Source organism: Peromyscus maniculatus, chromosome 1, assembly GCF_049852395.1.
Source record: "Peromyscus maniculatus bairdii isolate BWxNUB_F1_BW_parent chromosome 1, HU_Pman_BW_mat_3.1, whole genome shotgun sequence".
NCBI lineage: Eukaryota > Metazoa > Chordata > Mammalia > Rodentia > Cricetidae > Peromyscus > Peromyscus maniculatus.
Genome location: NC_134852.1, coordinates 98,768,136 through 98,788,925, shown reverse-complemented (window position 1 = coordinate 98,788,925; position 20,790 = coordinate 98,768,136). Strand labels below are relative to the sequence as shown.

The 20,790-nt window shown below is 39.1% G+C and overlaps 1 protein-coding gene across 4 annotated transcripts in view; it reads right to left on the bottom strand.

Annotated features, from left to right (window-relative positions):
* Grm5 (glutamate metabotropic receptor 5) overlaps positions 1-5,975 on the bottom strand; it is a 480,702-nt gene extending 474,727 nt beyond the window's left edge. For 2 of the 4 annotated variants that reach the window (XM_016004111.3, XM_016004113.3), the window contains exon 1: positions 5,604-5,975. The gene's annotated coding sequence lies outside the window, so the exon portion shown is untranslated. Of the gene's footprint in view, positions 1-3,462; positions 3,667-5,603 lie in introns of those variants that run through there. The other 2 variants (XM_076546727.1, XM_016004112.3) reach the window with 2 other exon arrangements.
* Between the last annotated feature and the right edge of the window lie 14,815 nt (positions 5,976-20,790).

Sequence of the window (20,790 nt, the reverse complement as noted above, 5' to 3'; positions counted from 1 at the left end):
ATATGTATGATTTAATTCTGTTTCAAAATTCACATAAGCCTTCAACAGAAGATGAGATCCACATCCAAGCAGTCTGGTGCAGAAACTTCAGTAAGAAAATACACTGCAAACCTCAACACACTGGGAACCATCAAAAATAGCTGCACTGTAGATTTATTCTATGGAAAAAGGGTGCATTTCATAATATTCACACACACACACACACACACACACACACACGGAGGTATGTATGTATTGTTGGGGTACGTTTCTTGGTACCCTTTTTCATGTTCTGACAATGAAAGAAAAACTTCAGTCTTCAAAACAACAAAAATTAAAATAAAATAAAACCAGTGTTTTGTGTAACTCATTTGATAATGAACTAATAAAACACACTGAATGCTTGATATGATGCCTAATGTGCTCAACAAATAGTATTTAACATGGCAAGTATTAGTCTACAACAAAACTTTTATTGGAAGTTCTATAGCCAAACATATGTATGCTTTTATATATGTGTATGTGTATGTGTGCCTGTGTGTGTATTTCAAACAGTATCGTTAGCATTAAAATATATATTAATTTCATCTCTGCATTAATTCAGAAGCAATGAAAACAAGTCTATGATATGTCACTTTATTAAAATATTTTTATTCAAATGAGACAAAGGAATGTCAAGAAAGTACTATCTCATTTATAAACAGTTGAAAATTCAAAATTAAAATATTCATTTCTTGGGTTATATGAGTATGAAATAAAACTACTTCTTTGGATGTGTCTATCTCATGTCTTCTAAATTCAATTACTGACAGATAGGACACAGCTGCCCTAAGATTAGGATTATTTCAAACACATAATTCTAAATCAAGGAGTCTTTTGCTTCTATATAATACATTATCAGGATCTGAAAATCCCAAGCAAATCTACTTCATATTAGCAAGCCACATATACTAACATGTGTGTGTGTGTGTGTGTGTGTATATATATATATATATATATATATATATATATATATATATCAAAAGAGTCCTCATTTTCACAAAGTTAGATTAAGCTGAATGTATTTTAATAATATAAACAGAAACTAAGTAAAAATAAATGTCTAAGTCCATATATGTGTTAATCCAATAGCAAAAATATATAAAGAAATATATTTTTATTCCATGAATATAGCAAACCTTGAATAAAACATGCACACATAATTTACTCAAATAGCACAATTAAGTACATTTTTATAATTTATTTAATCTCATCTTTTCCACTTATTAGCATTTGATTTTTCCTCTTTTTTTAAAAAAAAACAAGGCTTCATGTAACTAGTTACATAGCTAAGAATGACTTTGAACACTTGGCTACTTCCACCTCTCAAGTGCTGGGTCTATCCTTCTTCATCACCACTCACAGCTTTCATTTAGTTTTTCTAACCTCAAACATCTTCCCACCACTCTTCAAAAAGAAAGTGCAGTAACATACCCATAACAATATTCAATGCATTCTGAATCAAATAAGAATCATGAAAGACATTCACTCACAAATGTAAACGTATTTAGGGAAGTCAATTAATCTAGTGGGAAATATGACAAAATAACAACTCAGAAACAAAGGAAAGCAGTGTGCCATTACTAAAGTATTCCAAATCAGATAGTCCTTATGTGTGGGCATATATCTATGGCTGAATTTCTCAGGGTACCCTGTGTATCTTTATGCATATCCGTAGTGTGTACTAAGAAGTGATGGTAGAGGTCCATGTCTACTTTTGATGACAAATGAAGATTTGAGCAAGTACATGAACTCTTCAAATATCGTCTTTCTCCAAATAATTTCAGAAGGGTCAATAATAAATAATCATTGAAAGCTCTTTTTCTCCCCTTTTAAAAAAATAAATATTTGTTTTTCCTCTCTTTTTGAGCACGTAACACACAGGATGAACATTGCTATATAAAATCACAAAACTCTAGGGGATTCAGTTAAAATACATCAATTTCACATTCAGTCATGGAGTGGAAAGAACCAGGGAAAGCTTGTTTCTAAGGAGTGGTGGCTCAGTAAGTGTCTAGTGCAGCTTATGGAGTTTTATCAGGACCCTGTCCAGGGTGCTGAAAGGGTTTCTAGGAGAAAGCTGCAGACTTGGTGGTATGCATGTCATTAACCTAGTGAGTCTGGGAAGCAATGATCCTATTTCTAAACCAGTGATCCTTCAACATGGAAATCTGCCTCCACAAATGACAAAAATATCCACAACTGACAATTAACTATGTAATTACATAGAAGTAACAGAGAAATTAAAGGAGAAAATTCCCTGTACTTTGTAAGGGAAGAGCACGAAGCATACATAACAAGAAAGATGACACACCTAAGCCTTCTGAAACTCGCAATAAAGTGCCAAATAACTCAGAGCAAATCCTTGATGGAGGAAGGGGATGCACTTAGAACTAGGCATGCTCTCTGTACTGTTCTAGACAGACAACCTGATGCCAACCCTAGGAAAACAGGTAATCATTAGCCTACTCCTTAAGCAATTCAAGCAGTAAAATACAAGGTTGGAGATGGAGAGGAAAGGAGAAAGGTGAACTCACTTATCCACCGGCCTATACCAATTTCTTACAAAGATATAAATTGGTGCCTAGTACTCCCTACTTGCCTGGATACTTGAGCTGATTTGGGTGAAGCGATGCCAGGATTCTGACTAAATAAACACAAGCATCTGTGATCCCCTCCTTAAAGTCTCTTTTCCAACTTCATATACTCTAGAAAGAAATGTGAACAACCACAAATTGCAGAACTAGGTGGAGAACCCTCCAGGCTGACAGTCACTTCCCACTGAGAGGTCCAAAGTGTGGGTTAGGCTAAGAACACTGGCTAGCATTTTCCTTGGTAGGACTGTCCTTGTCATTAAGTCTCTGCACATTGCTCTGCTACCCTGGGGTAGCTTTGTGTCTGGAAGGAAAGAGACGCTCCATCCAAGGAAAAAGAAAGGGCATGGGGGCTTAGAGTGACATTCAGATAGAGGCACTGAAGCCTAAGATTGCTTTCAGCATCCCCCGCTGTTCCCCCTCTCCCTGTATCAAGACACGCTGCTGCGGGAGGAGAACCCAATCTATCCACAAGTATTTCTCTTTCCTTCCCCTCTCTGCCTTTGCTTTCTCAGTTTTGAGTCCTCCAATGGTTTGGGTAAGTCAGTCTGCATTCTAAATCATGTTCCTGTTGTTCCAGAGCTCAGGCATAGGGATCCAAAGGCATGCATAATCTCTACCTCAGCCCTTGTATCTCTCCCCCGCTTTACCTTCTCTCGCTCGCGCCTTTTCCACCAACAGGTTTAATTAACGATAGCCTTCCATAAAAGAAGCAGTTGTGAACCTCCACAGCTCCGGTCACCCTCCCTCCACTTACATCCCCTCCTCCAAATCACATTGTGAGCTGCTCAGCATCCTAAATCCTTCTCAGGGCTGAGGATACCTGGGCACACAGACATAGCAAGCTTACCCCCTGTCGGCCCGCAGCAGGCAGTGAGATGCTGTCTATCTAGCCCCCCGGAGTAAAGTTGGGCAGCAGGGATCATCGGGGTTGAGCCAGGCTTTTCAGTCCCAGGCTTTCCCCCATCCCAAGATGATCTCAAGCTCATCCCTTGTGCTCGGAGTGCTCAGAACAGCCGAGCTGAGGGCGGTGTGTGCAGCAATCTTCCCCTCTACCAAGAAAGGGGGGAAGGGGAGCAGGGGAGAGAGCGGAGGAGGGAGGGGTGGTAGTTAGTATTTATAGAGAAAAGACTTCTCTGCGCAACTTTTTGGTGCCACCAAGTGGCACAGTGAGTTCCTTTAGGAACACAGACTACTGGGCAGATCAGGATGGGTAGACTAGTTCCATGTCCAGACACTGACACTGATGGGAGAGCAGGAGGCACCCTGGGGAGATCACTTTGTGAATGCACACCATCTCAGGATCTGCAATGCAAATCTCCAAATCCAAAGAATGAATTTATTAAGGCAGAAGGGATAGACATTTCTTCTTCAGTCAAGTGGAAGAGGCATCAAGATATGGAAGGTGCCAGCTGGCCCCTGGGAGTATAGACATGTATCTCCTAGGAGAAAGATCCCTTTTCTCTTCTCTCCCTAACTCCTCTGCTTATATTACAGAACATTCCTATCTCATTCCCAAACCGTCTTTTGCCACACCAAATGACCAACCTTGAACTTGGCGTGTCAATTTCCTTGTCATAATCAGTTCTAGATAACTTCTCAAATCTTCAATTAAAAAAAATAAAAACTTCATAGCTGGCCACAAAAACATATTTTCAAATGCTATTTAACAAGACAATAAAATACATAAACAAACAAAAATGTATAACTTTAAGTTCTGTGCATCTCAACCTCTCCAAACAGCTCTCAGAACTCCAGAATCTTTGCATGGTGACTGAATGCTTGCTGGCCTCACCCCTTCTCACCGACCTTTCAGCATGCATAATTGTGAGAGACTTATAACTGTTTATGATACTTTGAGAGAGAACACCTTCACAATCCGTTCGTCTATATTTCCTGAGTATTCTCCCTTCCCCCTTTTCCTATGCAATTCTCCAGTCCTGTACAAACACACTATTTCATGAGACTTCATTGTCCCAAACTGCAGTATACTCTCTACAGTCTCCTGATGGAGAGAATGAGTATACAGTGCTTGACAGACTTGTTCAAGGTCACATATTTTCCTAGACAATGGCCTAAGGGCCTCTTGGGGTGTGACTGAATGAACGTTGATACTAAATCTGACAGTCAGAACTATTCTTTCTATCCCATTCCACATGGCTCATTCAGTCTATTCAACTCCCTTCTCTTTCCTCTTGGTCTCCATGGTCTCTGTCACCACCTTTTGTGAAAGTTCTATCAGAGAATCAAGGGTAAAAAAAATATCTGTGCACTGCTGGAAATAAATAAACTTGGTTTTAAAGGTCCAGATGTGCTAACATGTCTCTTAAATGGGTCCATGATTCTAGAAAACCTCTCATTCCTGATCATTGTAGTCACGTAAGTGTCATTTTAGAATTGCAATACTGGTATTGAAAATCATCCATTATCTCCTTTCCTGCCTCGATTTGGGGTGCAGCATCAGCAAGTGCTCTTATTAGCCCCCAAACATCTAATCCTTAGCGGTCTAAAATCCCCTTGCCTTGCTAAATGCATGCTTTATCATTGCACATGTACCAGCATGAGACGGGATTGGAGGGGGAGGCTTCGGTTGCTTTTTTCCCCCCTCTGTCTCTGATTATTTTAGTTATTTTTCTATGGAAACAAGCCCACTGAAATCCTTCAGTTACGCAAATGAAAACAAAAAGATATTCAGAAACCTCCCATTTAGCCATACCACTGTAGCCCAGCCTCCTTACTCTAAATTCATGTCTGATTTACAGGGCACATGTCCTTGCAGGGTGACTTTCCTAAACTTACAGGACCTCCTAGCGTCCCTGGCTCCACCTGTCCTCCACCTGCCCACCACCTGCCCTCCTGGGTCCCTTTAGTCCAAGCTCCCGCCCCTTGCTCGCTCACTCTTCATCCCTGCGCTGGGGGAGGGGCTCCGGCGGCATCCTACATCCCTAGTAACTCTACAGCTGAGAGAAAGAAAAACAGCGCTGTCCTTACCAGGTGCGCGCCCTGAGCCTTGTTCCCCTGGCCAGCAGCTCCTTGCAAGCTCCCTGCGCTTTCGTAGCGGCCTTGGCTGCTGCTAAATCGCTAGTGGCTGCGATCGAAGCAGTAGTGGCAGCCAGCAGAACGGCTGCGGGCCCTCGGTGGTGGCGCTCGCTCTCTCGCGCCAGCGCCTGGAGCACGTGCTGCGCCCAGGCAGACGCAGCTGGAAGCGCAGCGCTGGGCTGGCTCCTACTCCTGCAGAGTGCGGCTCGGGCCGCTGGCTCGCCTGGGCTCAGTGAGTGAACACTGTTGCTAATGCCTCGTGGTCTCAGGGTTCAGGCCAGGGCAGTCTTGGACTTCCTCTGTAGCTCATTCCCACCCAGAGATGGAAAAGAAGCAGAGCTGTACCGAGAGGCGTGGGTGGCGGCATGTCACTCAGATAGAAGCTGGGGGAGCAGGTAGATAATCAGCCTCTCTCTGAAGATAGTACTGAAACTCCTGACCGTGATTGGGAAAAGGGGTGTCAATGCTGGAAGGTAGAAGGGAGGGAGAGACAGAGACAGAGACAGAGACAGAGACAGAGACAGAGACAGAGACAGAGACAGACAGGGAGACAAAGAGAGACAGAGACAGAGAGAGACAGAGAGACAGAGACAGAGAGAAAGTCAAGGAACCCCAAGATGATTCAGAAACCTGAGTGGTTAGAAAGACCAGTGTGTTTAATAGTCTTGCTCATAAGTAATGCCATTTTGCATTTGTCGGCACTTCTTAAAAACGATTCTTTCTCCGTCCATTAAAACTCTTCCTCTGAGGCACTTACTTAAATGTATTACTTCTTCCTCAAATGGTTTGACTTCCCCTCCTCTGCTACCCCTAGTACAGCCTAGGTCCATCAAAAAAAATGCTGATGTTATCTTTAAATTATATTTAAAAACAAAAAAGAATAAAAGGGATACCTATAAATTACTTGTTTGGCTTAGACAAAAGAGTAATGCAGTGATACTATTATTGCCTGTGTGAATCGGGGAGCCAGGTACTTTCTGTAGCTAAACTAACGATTGAAAGACAGTGACACTGAAGTCAAGGACAGCAGTTGTTAGTAACTACTAATAATTGTCAGTGGACCCTTGAAAACAGGCAGATGATTCTTTGATCACTTCAGTTATACAACAGTAGAAGGAGAAAAGTAGTGTTCATCTATCACACTGGGTTAAGCATTACAGTGGCATTTTTCTCTCTCTGCTACAGAGACGTGTGCACAAGGACCCATTCAGAACAAAGAATTAGAACCAGACTAGATGTCCACCAGCAGATGAACAGACAATGAAAATGTAGCATATGTACATAATTAACTTTTATTCAGCTGTAAAGAAAACTGAAATTATGAAATTTACAGGGAAGAAATGATGGGCCTCAAGTGTGTAGCATTAAGTGAGGGAGTCTAAATCCAGGAATACGAAATCAGCATGCTCTCTCTTATGTGCAGATCCTACCCTGTAACGTGTGCATGCAGAAATGGCTGTAAATGTAGGTAAAGCTTTAAAAAACAAACAAACAAACAAAAAACCCCAAGAACTTAAAAAGCTACATAGAAAATGGAAAGAAGGTGGAAAGAGGTGCTAAGGGAAGGAGAGAACAGAAGGACTCAAGAGCCATCAAAGTGGAAAAGGAACTGGGGTAGGTTATCAGGGGAGTGGAAAGTCAGGAGAGGAGATGAAGGGAAGGAGAATCTCTTAAAAGACACTTTGAAAATGACATTGTAATATCTACTTGTGTGTTACTTTCAAAAGTTAAAAGGTAGGGTTTGCAAAAATGTGTTCATTTTCACATTTCTGCATCTAAAGACAATTTTAGGAACTTTAAGTACAATATATGAATTTGTTCTCCTCTCTCAGGCCCTAATTTAAAATGACTTGGTAAAACATGAGACTCTCCAGACCAGGCAGAGCCCATTGATTTCTGTGCTTTGTCTTAGGCCCCACTGTGAAGATGACTGGTGAACTTAGAGAAACCAGTGGTTCCTCAAAGAAAGTGTCCCACAAAGATCATAATTGTGGCCATATTGTCCGTATTTAGGATAACTTAAAACAGACTTTATGGGTTGCAAGTACTATACCTAAAATTATGAATAGATACAGGTGGTTTTCAAATACCTACGCATATTTAATTCTCTGCTATTTCAAAAACTAATGGAGGAAATGGCATCCCCAAGCCTCAGAAAGGATGAAGCCATCTCTGCACATCACATGTGGCTTCCTATGCTCTAAAAGTTAATGTGCAGATGAAATTCCAGTGCTGATCAATATAATTATGTTCAGTGGAGAAGGAGAACACCATTAGATAATCTTAAATTGCTCAAAGATATTTAAAACTATAGCTTTGTCTCAGCTTTTACCCACTCTCTTTGTCTCATGAATGCTGTTTACAAGTTATCACTAGGTTAACCCTTTGCTTTCCTTCAATTCATTGTAAAAAAAAAAATACCTTACCTCCTTGGTTTTAATTCTGTTTATTGTATCTGAAAATCACTGCCCTGGTGATCTTGACTCAAAGTTGTTTTCCTTTTTTTGTTGTTAACTCAGCCTAAAATATCATCTAATTCAATCAACTGTGATCATAATTGATTATTGTGCATTTTTCCTCTGTACTGCAATGTAATATTCTTAAGGAAGGAATTTTTGTTTAAGTAACATATTCCAAACAAAGTTCTACCAAATAGAAGGCAGTCAGTTGTTATTTCAATTATTTACATGAATATTAAAAAGAATTATACTTGCTACATGTCTTTTATTGTCCAGATTGGCAATTCTGGTAATAAACCCCATAAATATTTGTGGAAAGTCTGGAGGATGATTGCATGACAGTCACTTTCACAGCTTAGACACATCCATCTCTGGTATTGTGTTTCTCAGATGCAAAAGAAGCTGTGAGATGATAAATATTTTGGAAGTCTATTGTTATTGACCCATTGAATAATCAATAAGTGACTTTTCAAAAAATCATCTGACATATCTTTCATTAATTTTATAAATTGGTATCTTCATAGAAGATTTTATAGCAGAACTAGAAGGATTTTCATATTGTCATCTTCCATAAGATTCCAAAACAAAATCAAGCATAACACGGGATTTGAACTCAAAGAAAATGTTATTAATAAGTCAAGGTCACTTACTGCTATTCTCCATAAAGGAAAAACAGAGTATTGCCTTCTAAATTTTTAATTTTATCCCAAATACAGAGCAAACAGTGAGAAAACAGTGTTAGTATTTCAGTACATGGAAATCACTGCTGCTTTGGTCTGTGTTTTCTGGAATAAGGCCTTGTCCTAACAACACTCTTGACACACATAACAAATCTAGAAATGCTTCTTCTCATTGCATAATCCTTGGTCACTATTAGCTCTCTTATGCCAAGAGACTGAATGCCCAGATGAATATCTCATGGAAATTATTCTCAGAGACCCTTACCTAAGGGTGTGGTAGGACATCCCTCTGATATCAGACTGGTAGACCAGCTTGTATTTTATTTATTTTACATCCCAACCTCAGTTTCCCCGCCCTCCTCATTCCCCATTTCCTCCCCCGACCCACCCTCTGTCTGCCTACCCCTCAATCCACTCCTGCCCTGTTTCTGTTCAGAAAGGGGCAGGCCTCTTCTGGGTATCAACAAATCATGGTATATCAAGTTGCTGTAAGACTAGGCACCTTCCTTTGAATTAAGGGTGGACAAGGCAATTCAATATAAGGAATAGGTTCAAGAGCCAGCCAAAGTATTAGGGATAACCCCTGCACCCACTGCAAGGAATTCCATGAGTAGGCCAAGCTAAACAACTGTCACATATATGTAGAGGGCGTAGGTTGATCACATGCAAGCTGCCTGGTGGCTGGTTCAGACTCAGTGAGTTCCTATGAGCCATGTCTGAACTAGTCATTTCTGTGGGATTTCATGTAAAATCCTTGACCCATCTGGCTCCTAAATTCCTTCCTCTCTCTCTTTAGTTGGATTCCCCAAACTCAGGCTAATGTTTGGCTGTAGGTTTCTGCATTTGTTTCCATTTGTTACTGGATTAGGGCTCTCTGATCACAGGAGAGGGCCAGGTCAGACTATGTATCCACTATTGTTAGGAATCTTAGCTGTGTCATCCTTATAGATTCATGGGAGTTTCTCTTGCAAAAAGGTTTATACATGACCCTGAAATGCACCCCCCTTTCAGTCCTCTCTTTGATTAGTGTCCCCCTCCACCCTCCCCTAACCTGACCCCTCAAGTTCTCATTCCTACCCATCTCCAGTAAACTCAGGAGATCTCTTCTATTTCCCTTTCCTAGGGAGATCCATGCATCCACTCTTGGGCCTTCCTTGTATCTAGCCTCTCCAGATCTATGGATTGTAGCATGTTATCCTTTACTTTGCAGCTAATGTCCACTTATGAGTGAGTACACACCATGTTCATCTTTCTGAGTCTGGGTTATTCACTCAGGATGAGTTTTTCTAGTTCCATCCATTTGGTTTCAAATTTCCTGATGTCAGTGTTTTTAACAGCTGAACAATACTCCATTGTGTAAATGTACCAAATTTTCTTTATTCATTCTTTAATTGAGGGGCATTCTAGATTGTTTCCAGGTTCTGGCTATTAAGAATAAAACTGCTATGAACATAGATGAGCAAGTGTCCTTTTGATATGATTGAGCATCCTTTGTGTATAAGCCCAAGATTGATATACCTGGCTCTTGAGGTGGATTGATTCTCAGTTTTCTAAGAAATCACCATATTGTTTTCCAAAGTGGCTGTACAAGATTCCACTCCCATCAGCAATGAAGTGGTGTTCCCCTTGTTCCACATCCACTCCAATGTAAGCTGCCATTTGTGTTTTTGATCATAGTCATTCTTAAACCTTTAAGATGGAATCTCAGAGGGTTTTTTTTTATTTGTATTTCCCTGATGACTAAGGATGTTGAACATTTCTTTAGGTGTTTCTTTGTCATTGGAGATTCTTGTTGTGAATTCTCTGATTTAAAGATTGTGATTCTCTGATCAGGTCTGTACAACATTTTTAATTGGATTTTTTTATGTCTAGTTTCTTTATGTATATTAGAGTTCTTTGCATATTTTGGGGATCAGCCATCTGTCAGATGTGGGGTTAGTAAAGTTTTTTTCCCATTCTATAGGCTGACATTTTGTCATATTGACAGTGTTCTTTGACTTAGAGAAGCATCTTAGTTTCATGAGGTTTCATTTATTAATTGTCAGTCTTCATGTCTGTGTTACTGGTGTTCTATTCAGGAAGTTGTCTCCTATATCACAGTATTCAAGGCTATTTCCCACTTTTTCTATCAGGTCCAGTGTAACTTCATTTATGTTGAGGGCTTTGATCCATTTGGATTTGAGTGTTATGCAGGATGATAGATGTGGATCTATTTGCATTTTTCTACACGCTGACATCCAGTTATGCCAGCACCATTTGTTGAAGATACTTTCTTTTTTCCATTGTATAATTTTGGCTTCTTTGTCAAAAATCAGGAGTCCAATAGGTGTGTGGATTTGTGTCTATGTCTTCCATTCAATTCCATTGATCCACCTGTCTGTTTTTAAGCCAGTACCATGCTGTTTTTTCTTACTATAGCTCTATAACTCTGTAGTAGAGCTTTAAATCAGGGATGATGATACCTCCAGCAGTTCTTTTCTTGTACAGAATTGTTTTTAGCTATCCTGGATTTTTTTCAGTTTCTATATGAAGTAGAGAATTGTTCTTTCAAGATCTATTAAGAATTGTGTTGAAATTTTGATGGAGAGTGTGTTGAATCTGTAGATTGTTTTTGATAAGATTGTCATATTTACTATGCTAATCCTACTGATCCATGAACAATCTTTCCATCTTCTTATATCTCCTACAGATTCTTTCTTCAAAGCCTTGATCTTCTTATCATACAGTAGACCAGGTTTTGAAAACTGATTCTTGACTTCTTGATGATAAGACCCGGACAAACTCCTTAACACTTGAGTCCTAGCTCCTACTCTATAAACAGGAAAATAAAAAAGATAAATTCTAAAAATCTAATTTGAGGATTATGCATGAACTAACTTTGCAAACAAAAGTATTGAGTTCTCAGAAATCATTGTTTTTCTCTCATATTCCTTCATAATTTGACTCTATTGTTCCAGCACAACACTATGTAGGCACAAATTTCAATAATAGTGTTGTATTATTAATATCATAAAACAACAAGAGCAAATTCCTTTTGAATTGTGTTTTTATATTTACTAGAAATTTCTTGTTTTGTTTCTCTAAGATCACCCCTCGATTGAAGATGCTGCTAATGCAAGCAGTAACATAAGAAAAAAGTTGTACAGCTCCTCAAAGTGGCAGGTACATGTTATTTGGTGATGACAATGGTAAGAACAATGAGTCTGGACGTTGGAATGCCTAAGACACTAGAAGTGAGGTTTTCTTCTTCAGTTGTTTAGGAATCTGAAAATCAAATGCAACAATAACTTCTTGGATTTGTAGATATACACACTAGTGCTTATTTTCTATGTAACTTTGATTTTGTATTTGCAATTATATAACTACTTTTTCAAAAATAAATAAGAATTATATACATATACTCACTTAACTAGTTAGAGTATTTTAATGTTATCACTTTCATCTTAGATTTCAAAGTATTGTAATATTTTCTTATTGTTAAGGAACATTTTAAGAATTAAAAAGCTAAGGATTTTTTCTTCTATTTCTTTTTACTCCCCTGAAAGTACCATTATAATTTCTTATTTCTCCCCAAAGGAAACACTGATTAACAGCAGCAAGAAAAAAAAGAGGGAGAATAAAATTCTTTAAAGGAGGAGATGGTGAGAGAATGGCCTGAGAGGAAGGAGAAAAAGAGGAAAGGAGGGAGGGAGGCAAGAAGCAAAGAAGGGAGAAAATGAAAGATGCAGTAACAGATATGAAGGGAATGAGAAAAAGACAGGAGAAATACAGGGAAACTACTACAGCATAGAATTTTGTCAAAATTATCACTTTTGGACTGTGTAATCTATACTAAATTTAGTAATTTAGTTTTAGAAAATCAAGGGCTAAAATCTATGTCAACATTTAAATTTAAGACTCAAATTCTCAGCTCAAGACCTCTGTTCTGATCACTTTTTGTTTCATGGACTCATCTCTGGTTTCCATAGTGACTGTTTTCATGAGTCTATTAAATAATATGAAAACTGACTTTTTTCTCATCACTTATTTCAAAATCCTGGAATTAGAAATTTATTTCAATTTCTTCAGTATTCCAAGGAATATTGTCTTCAAACTAAATACATTTAAGTTAGATGACAAAATCATATTTCTCAGCATATGAGTAGAAAAAGAGAAATGAGGAATTTTGTACATGAATAAAATATTTACATTTTGGTAGAACTGGAGATAGGTAAATGATTAAACATAAGAATATGATATCTTTCTTTGATTCCTCTGATGAAATGAGCAACACTATGTTTTATCCTCCATTGACTCTGAGATCTGTAAACCAAAGGAGACCTAGTAAGAAACAGAAATGTATTGTGAACAGAAACTGTGCTACATGAAAATTAACATGATAAACTTTAATAGATTCTAATTTTTATTCAAAAAAAATCTTCTAAATAGGACTCTCCATAGAATAATGGGAGAAATACAATCATGACTGTTCTCTAGAAAACTTTACAAGATTTATGTTTTCAAATTTATAGAAATTTTGTGAGATCCACCATCATTCATTCAAACTTGACCTCCTGCTTTTGTTTGAGCATTGTACTCTGCCTCATGCACATTGATAACCATTCTTCCCCATAAGTACATCTTGGTCATATCCGCTTCCAAGTTGTGCAAGTTTCTGTCATCACAGGTTTTCATACTATATGGTTATTTGTTGGCTTGGTGATATGATACTGTTTCTATAAGAATGTGGCAAGTTTAATTTCTGTAGATTACTTTTGGTAAGACTGTAATTTTTGTTATGTTGGTTTTACCTATCCATGAGCATGGGAGATCTTCCCATTTTATGATATCTTCTTCAATTTCTTTCTTCAAGGACCTAAAGCTCTTGTCATACAGGTTTTTACTTGTTTGGTTAGAGTTACCCCAAGGTATTTTATGTTATTTGTGACTATTGTAAAGGATGGTATTTCTCTAATTTCTCTCTCAGTCCATTTATCATTTGCATATAAGAGGGCTACTGATTTTTTTGAGTTCATCCTGTATCCTGCCACATTATTTCTGAAGGTGTTTATCAGCTGTAGGAGTTCCCTGGTAGAATTTTTTGGAGTCACTTATGTATACTATCATATCATCTTCAAATAGCAAAAGTTTCACTTCTTCCTTTCCAATTTGATCTTTTGTTTTATTGTTCTACCTAGAACTTCAAGTACTATATTGAATAAATACGGGGAGAGTGGACAGCCTTGTCTTGTTCCTGATTTTAGTGGAACTTTGAGTTTCTCTCCATGTAATTTGATGGTGGCTGTTGGCTGTCTGTAAATTGCTTTTATTATACTAGGTATGTTTCTTCTGTTCCTGATCTCTCCAAGACCTTTATCATGAAGGGGTGTCAGTTTGTGCCAAAGGCTTTTAAGCATCTAAGGAGATGATCATGTGAGTTTTATTACTTTAGGTTTGTTTTATCATGGATTACATTTTATAATATATTGACAGATTTTCATGCGTTGAGCCATCCCTACATCTCTGGGATGAAGACTACTTGATCATGGTGGATGAATTTTTTCATGTGTTCTTGGATTCGGTTTGCCAGTATTTTATCAAGTTTAATTTCTATGACACCTGTTTTTCTTATATTTTTGCTTGTGAGCCTAGCCTTGATGCCTGAGCCAGTCCAAATGCCTGTTTTTCTAATTCATTTTCACACTACCATCACTGCTTAGGGCAGTTCCATCACATATAGCAGCATGATGTCTTTACCTTTCCTTTCCTTTGATGTATTCATGAGGGAAAAATTAAGATGTACCAAGAAATACATTTTAAAATACATGATTATATGTTTATATATATATATGTATATATATATGTGTGTGTGTGTGTGTATTTATACATGTATATATAATATACACACAAATATATAAGTATATATAATATACACATACTTATATATAAGTATACATAGATATTGATATAAATATATAAAATCTTGCTAAATATATAGTAATTGATAATAAAAGTGAGTTTATTTTTTTGTCATTGCTAGTGATAAAATTGTTTCCTCATTAAAATGATTGCATGGCTGAGGGAATGGTTCATTGAGCAAAGCTCTTGATGTACAAGGATCCCAAGCACCTACATGACAGAATATGAAGCCCTGTAGCACACATTTGTAATCTTAGAACTGAGGAAGAAGTGACATGAGCCTGAATGAAGTTTGCTGGATAGTCAAGATAGCTGAAGATACCTGAATTAATGAGTTCCATGTTCAGTGCAAGACTCTTTTTCAAAAAGAAAATGTAGAAAGTGATTAGGGAGATATTTGTGCATGCATGTATACACATACACAAACTCACACACAGACACAATACAAAAACAATTTGTTGATGGAATTATAGAGTCATCTGTCTATGCTACATCCTTACAGCAAGATTTCCAAACAAAATCCTTGCTAAATTTCAATGAGTTGGCTGTTTGAAACCTGTGACTTATGCAGGGATGCTTCGCTCAGTTTGGGAGGAGGGGACTGGACCTGCCTGGACTGAGTCTACCAGGTTGATCTCAGTCCTAGGGGAAGGCTTTGCCCTGGAGGAGGTGGGAATGGGAGGTGGGTGGGGGGAAGGGGAGGGGGCAGGAGGGGGGAGAACAAGGGAATCCGTGGCGTGGCTGATATGTAGAACTGAATGGTATTGTAAAAAATAATAATAATAAATATAAGGAAAAAAAATATTGCTAGTATTGCCAAAGACTGATACTTGTTTGTTTGTTTGTTTAAGTGTGGTCTTTCTGAAACTTACATCTAAGTGGGTATAGTGTGTTTTTACTTACTAAATATGGCTGTCCTATATTTAAGCCATCTTCTTTTTCTGTATTTACTTTACATACCAACCGCAGTTTCCCCTCCCTCCATTCCTCCCATTCCCTCCCCCATCATCCTTACCCACCCAACCACCTCTCCTCCCTCTCCATTCAAATGGGGTAAGGTCACCCTTGGGAATCAACAAAACATGGCAAGCTCCTTCCCACTGCATCAAGCCTGAACAAAAAATTCCACCATAGGGAATAGGTTTCAAAGAGCCAGTTCATGCAACACAAACAGGTTCTGGTCCCACATCTAAGGGCCTCACAAAAGACCAAGCTACACAACTGTCACCCAGATGCAAGGGGCCTAGGTTGGTCCCATGCAGGCTCCCTCAGCTGTCTGTCCAGAGTTCATGAGCTCCTACAAGCTCAGATTAGCTGTTTCTGTGGGTTTTCCTGTCATGATCGTGACACCCCGTTGCTCATATAATCCCTTCTCCCTCTCTTCGACTGGATTCCCAGAGCTCTGCCCAGTGCTTGGTTGTGGATCTCTGCTTCTACTTCCATCACGTACTGGATGAAGACTCTATGATGACAATTAGGGTTGTCACCAATCTGATTGCAGGGGAAGGCCAATTCAGGCAACCTCTCCATTATTGCTAGGAGTCTTAGCTGGGGTCAGGTCATCCTTGAGGTTTCTTGGGTGTTTCACTGGCACCAGGTTTCTCCTTAATCCTATAATGCCCACCTCTATCAAGATACCTTTTATTACTCTCCTCCATCTTGCCCCCAACCAGACCATCCTGAGCCCTCATGTTCCCATACACCCATCCCCTCCCCTCTACCCTACCCCCAGTTTACTTAGGACATCTCATCTATTTCCTCTTCCCAGGGAGATCTATGCATCCCTCTTAGGGTACTCCTTGATACCTAGGTTCTCAGGGGCTGAGGATTGTAGTCTGTTTATACTTTGCTTTACATCTAATATCCACTTATGAGTGAGTACATACCATGTTTGTCTTTCTGGGTCTGAGTTGCCTCACTCTGGATGAGCTTTTCTAGTTTCATCCATTTGCCTGCAAATTTCATGATGTCAATGTTTTGTTTTGTTTTCCCTACTGAGTAAAACTCCATTGTGTAGATATACCACATTTCTTTATCCAGTCTTTGGTTGAGGGACATCTAGGTTGTTTCCAGATTCTGGCTATTATGAATAATGCTGCTATGAACATAGTTGAGCAAGTACCCTTGTGTTCTGGTTGAGTATCCTTTGGGTATATGCACAAGAGTAGTATTGGTGGGTCTTGAGGTAGATTGATTCCCAATTTTCTGAGAAACCACCATACTGATTTCCAAAGTATTAAGCTGTCTTCTAACAGACACTGTATTCTAGAATTCTTAAAGTCTTTGGGGAACATGGGGGAGAAAACAGCAACATCTGATGCAAAGAGTGAGCCACAATCCAGCAGGCATTGTTATATGAGGACAGGTTATGAGTAAGTACAGTGGCAACATCTTTGAAACCAAATTAACACTTTAAGATGCATATAGAAATTATGGTAAAGACCATAATTATACATTAGAATTATAACTAGAAAACAAGAATGGGGGTCTCAAAAGAAGACCATCACAAAATCCCTCCAGGTATTTTGAGAAATCACTTTATCCTCTCAGGCAGCCCCCATGGGCTACAGTTCATGATATCAGAGCTTCAAGCCTGAAGTAATTTCTCTTTGCAGATATCAAAGAGATATCATCAAAAAGAGATGTTCAAACTAATATGATATAGTCATTGACAAAATTTTAAAACACGTGGATGCATCAGTAGATGATGCCTCTGGCAGTTTCTATGAAAATGTGAAAATGATTTAGAGTAAAGCAATATTAGAATATAATAGCAGCAGCAATTCACCCTTACTTATCTCAGTATTTATAGCATTTAGCCCAGTGCCTGGCAATGGTTTAACATGAGAAAAAATATTTTTAGAATAAATGAATACCTCTTCATTCTACTAATCCTCTCCCCTTTAATTTCAACTTTATTTCGAGACCTACTTTCTTCCTAATGATAACTAGGTCTCTCTCAGCCAAGAGACAAATTTATAGGGACTATGGAAAATGACCAAATTCCAAAGCTTTCCTGAAAGAAAAAATACAACTAGAATCTCTATCTGCAGGAAAAATGATAACAAAGTTGTATGTATTTGAAAGGGAGTCATCATCTTGGGGGAGGAACATGCACAGCAAGCCATTGAGGAGCTGATTACTGTCCTGTGTGTTTTACTGGATATGGGAAAAATAGCATATCCATTTGTTTCTTTGTATAAACAATTAGGTCACAGTTAAGCATTCTTCATTATGAGAAAGGTATTCTAGCCTTCATAAGATTCAAGCCTAGCACAAAATTTGCATTGAACATACTACAAGAGTAGTTTGATATGAAAATGTAGGGAACGGATTCATACAGCTCCTGAAATCCTCTGGTCACCAGGAAAGATTTCTTCCAGGATGAACTAAGATCCTAAGTGCCACACCCCAGTAAAAAATTATTAAGAGACATTTTTATAAAAACGAAAACTATTTATAAAAGGGAAAAATTAAATGGTATTTTTATTGTATTTACATGATGCCTTCCTCAACATTAATTTTACAGCAAATATGATATAAATTATTTTTAGTTGTGTTTTCCATGTCCTATGATTGAGTATGCTGATTGGCTCTAAGATACATAAAATAATTGCAGTCAAATCTTTTCCTAATGATGAACACAGGTGAAAAATACAACATGAAAATTTTAGAGGTGAAAATGTAATATGGGTAATATCATTTAGGGAAATGAGAAAAATGGCCATGAGGCTGGGGAGATGGCTCAGTGGTTAAAAGCACTTACTACTGCTCTTGCCAAGCAAGGGCCCTGGTTAGTTTCCCAGCCCCCATATTGAGTAGTTCACAACTTCTTGTAACTCCAGATTCATGGAATATAGTGCTCTCTTATAGTATCTTTGGACACATATATACATGTGGTGCACATACAAACACTCAGACACACACACACTCACATATTAAATCAATCAATCAGCAAATACATATTTTTTTTAAAAAATGGGTTAGCTTGGCAGTATATATTTTATGGGCTCAATTGGGCTGCTTCTAGTCACTGTACATTTATTAAAATTTAATGTTACATTTATTAAGTTTGAATATCTTTTTTTTTCTTTTTTTATTATTATTATTATTATTATTTTACAACACCATTCAGTTCAACATAATAGCCACAGAATCCCCTGTTCTCCCCCTCTCGCCCACCCCTCCCCCTAGCCCACCCCCCATTCCCACCTCCTCCAGATCAAGGTCTCCCCCGAGGACCGGGGTTGACCTGGTAGACTCAGTCCAGGCAGGTCCATTCCCCCCTCCCAGACCGAGCCAAGTGTCCCTGCATAAGTCCCAGGATTCAAACAGCCAACTTATGCAACGAGCCCAGGACCTGGCACCAATGCACAGCTGCCTCCCAAACAGATCAAGCCAAATGACTGTCTCATCCGTTCAGGGGGCCTGATCCAGTTGGGGGCCCCTCAGCCTTTGGTTCATAGATCCTGTGCTTCCATTCATTTGGTTATTTGTCCCGGTGCTTTATCCAACCTTGGTTTCAACAATTCTCGCTCATATAAACCCTCTTCTTACTCACTAATTAGACTCCCAGTGCTCCACCAGGGGCCCAGCCGTGGATGTCTGCCTTCAGATTCCTCAGTCCTTGGATGGGGTTTATGGCACCACTATCTGGGTGTCTGGCCATCCCATCACCAGAGTAGATCAGTTCCTGCCGTCTCGTGACCATTGACAGCAGTCTTTTGAGGGGGTATCTTTGTGGATCTCCGTGGGCCTCCCTAGCTCTCTGCTTCCTCCCCTTCTCACCTTCTCATGTGGTCTTCATTTACCATGGTCTCCTATTCCTTGTTCTCCCTCTCTTTTCTTGATCCAGTTAGGATCTCCCACTCTTTCCCTCGACTGTCGCCCTTCATTGTTCCCACTCATGACCAGGCTATTCATGTAGATCTCGTCCATTTCTCCGTGTCTTTTTTTGGGGTCTCGTTTTCCAGGTAGCCTCACTGGTGATGTGAGTAGCAGTCTAGTTATCCTTGTTCCACATCTAGCATCTTCCTATGAGTGAGTACATACCATATTTGTCTTTCTGAGTCTGGGTTACCTCACTCAGGATGATTTTTTCTAGATCCATCCATTTGCCTGCAAACCGTGTGATGTCATTGTTTTTCTCTGCTGAGTAGTATTCCATTGTGTATATGTGCCACAATTTATTTATCCATTCTTCAGTTGAAGGGCATCTAGGTTGTTTCCAGGTATTGGCTATTACAAACAATGCTGATATGAACATAGCTGAGCAAGTGCTCTTGTGGTATGATTGAGCATTTCTTGGGTATATGCCCAGGAGTGGTATAGCTGGATCTTGGGGGAGATTGATTCCCAATTTTCTAAGAAAGCGCCATGTTGATTTCCAGAGTGGTTGTACAAGCTTGCATTCCCACCAGCAGTGGAGGAGAGTTCCCCTAGTTCCACATCCTCTCCAGCATAAAGTGTCTTCAGTGTTTTTGATCTTAGCCACTCTGACAGGCGTAAGGTGGTATCTCAGAGTTGTCTTGATTTGCATTTCCCTGATGATTAGGGAAGTTGAGCAATTCCTTAAATGTCTTTCAGCCATTTGGGATTCCTCTGTTGAGAATTCTCTGTTTAGTTCTAAAGCCCATTTCTCAATTGGACTATTGGTCCTTTTGATGTCTAATTTCTTGAGTTCCTTATATATTCTGGATATCAGTCCTCTGTCAGATGTGGGGTTGGTGAAGATCTTTTCCCATTCTGTAGGCTGTCGCTTTGCCTTGTTGACCGTATCCTTTGCTCTACAAAAGCTTCTCAGTTTCAAGAGGTCCCATTGATTGATTGTTTGTCTCAGTGTCTGTGCTACTGGTGTTATATTTAGGAAGTGATCTCCTATGCCAAGGCGTTCAAGACTTTTTCCTACTTTCTCTTCTAGCAGGTTCAGAGTAGCTGGATTTATGTTAAGGTCTTTGATCCACTTGGACTTAAGTTTTGTGCACGGTGACAGATATGGATCTATTTGCATCCTTCTACACGCTGATATCCAGTTATGCCAGCACCATTTGTTGAAGATGCTTTCTTTTTTCCATTGTATACTTTTGGCTTCTTTGTCAAAAA